Consider the following 2,360-nt stretch of genomic DNA (forward strand, 5'->3'; position numbering starts at 1 on the left):
CACAAGGTCGGCCTGCTCTTCCCGCTGCTCCCGGCCCAGCCGCACGTGCTGTGCCTGCTAAGCTGGTTCCTGTGGGCGCTGGGGGAGGGGGGAGGGGTCCCTCCTTGTCCTTGACTCTGTGCGAGGACAGGAGAAGGAGACGAGACAGAACCAAAAGGAAAGTGTTGCATGGAGAGCAGGGAGCAGACAAAACTCGCCTCCCTGACAGAGGGTCCTGGTCCAGTGGTCAGAACGGAGGCGTGTGGCCAGTGCTGGACGCCAGGGCCAGCTTCGCGGGCGTGTGGCCCGGCAGTCACACCCCCCTCCCCGCTTCCCCCTCGGAAGGGCCGCAGGCTTGGCCTTACGCTGGGTTCTCACTGTCCTGAAATGGCTCATAAGCTCGAATAGGGACCATGCATGTTTTTTCTTGACTTAGATGCATTCTTTGGTTGACTCTTGTATGTGTCCTGACCCAGGATTGAACCCGCAACTCTGGCGCATCAGACGGCCCCCTAACCCACTGAGCTGCCCGGCCAGGCCCCATTTCTCCTCTTCACTGGTCTCCACAGATGATGTCACTGGTCCTGGGTGACCGTTGCTTCGTGAGCCTGGTTTCTCAAACTCTGTTGACTCGGGTGGCCATAACAGAGGCCGTGAACTGGGCGACTTAAAGGGCGGGCATTTATCTGCTCACAGTTCTGGGGGCTGGAGTCTGAGATCGCGGTGCCAGCCTGGCGTGCTCTTCCTGGTGCCAGACATGCCCTCCAGCCGTGCCCTCGCAGGGCTGAGGAGGGGGCTCTCTGGAGTCTTTCCTCAGAGCCCAAATCTCAGCCAAGAGGGTTCCAGGCTCAGGACTAACCACCTCCCCAGGCCACGCCTCCTGGCCCCGTGGCAGGCAGTTAGGCACGAGCAGAGCCCGGGGCGTCGGCCAGGATGGAAGGTCACCCAGGGTCCCAACAACGGGCAGTTGTAGGGTGGAGCTCGCCCTCAGAGTGACCTTTCCTCCTGTCATACAGCTGTTCATGCAGTGGGACCCTCCCCTGATCTCCCCCTGGCACATCATTCGTCCTGAGTAGACACGCTTAGGGGAGGAACAAGGGGCCGGAGACAAGCCTCACACGACGCCCATACGAGCCCTGGCATGAGCCTTAAGCAGCGAGCCCCAGAGCTAATGTCCAGGCCCCGGGAGCAGTGAGCACGTGCTCATTGAAGAATGGGCCATGCGGGGCATGAGCGCAGGGCGTGCCTTCTCTAGACCCCGGGCTGCTGTCCCAGCGCCGAACAGAGAGCCACGGGGAAGACAGTCTGCACAGGTGGGAACTCGGGGTCGCATTGAAGTTGGGGTTCTTTTTAAACATTTTTTTCCTTTACCGATTTTTAGAGAAAAGAAGGGAAAGGGACAGAGAGATAGAAACATCAATGAGAGAGAAACATCATCGGTCGCTGCCTTCTGCCCACCTCCTAGCGGGATCGAGCCCACCACCAGGGCATGTGCCTCCACCAGGAACTGAGCCGGAGCCTCTTGGTTCCGGGCCGACGCTCAGCCCCGAGGTGCACGGGCCGGTCCTGCCAGGCGGGACTGAGCTGCGGGATCCGTGGGCTACAGACTCGAGAGCCGAGACGAATCTGAAGGTCGCGCTCAGAGATCTCCTGGGAATTGAAAGCTGAAGTAAATGCCCACCAGGACCATCCTCCAGGCGTGAGGTTACACGCGGTCCCGTGCGGGGAAGGCACGCGGAGCACGGGGAGCGAGGGCCGTCTGAGAAACTCCGGGAGCTGGCGTTTCCCGGGGAACCGGGCGGGGGTCAGGCCCGGAGCTGCCCACGGCCCGAGACCCTCTCTGGCTCCCCAGGATGGTCCCTGAAGGACCAGCAGGCGAGCGCGCCCAGACGGTAAAGCCGCCGCCTGCTGCCGGATGAGTTCTCACTGAACCGCGCCCGCGTCACCACCACCCAGTTCAAGACCCGGAGCCTCCAGGGCACGCCACGCCCCCACGCCGCGCTGGGTTCTTGCACATTGTTTTTCCTTCAGCGATTTTTAGAGAGAAAAGAAGGGGAAGGGATAGAGAGACAGAAACATCGACCCACCCTCCGTCCGCTCTCGGCCTGTCATGCCCGCTTCCTCCCACACACGTGTCCGTGCCATTCACGGCGGGTCGTGCACGGAGCGATCGTCCGTGTCCCCGTCGCGCTGTGGTGTCCCGTCACCTAGACACGCCGCAGTTCTGTCCGCTTGGCTCTGACGGCTTGTCAGCGACGTGCTGAGAGGAAACCATCAGTGCTCGTCACCAGGACGGTGGGGCCCAGGGGAAGCCGTCGGGGGCCCCGCTGGGCAGCCCACCCACCGCCGCGTCTCCTCCAGCGCCAGGTCCCAGGAGGATG

This window comes from Myotis davidii, unplaced genomic scaffold, assembly GCF_000327345.1.
Source record: "Myotis davidii unplaced genomic scaffold, ASM32734v1 scaffold1395, whole genome shotgun sequence".
NCBI classification, from domain to species: domain Eukaryota; kingdom Metazoa; phylum Chordata; class Mammalia; order Chiroptera; family Vespertilionidae; genus Myotis; species Myotis davidii.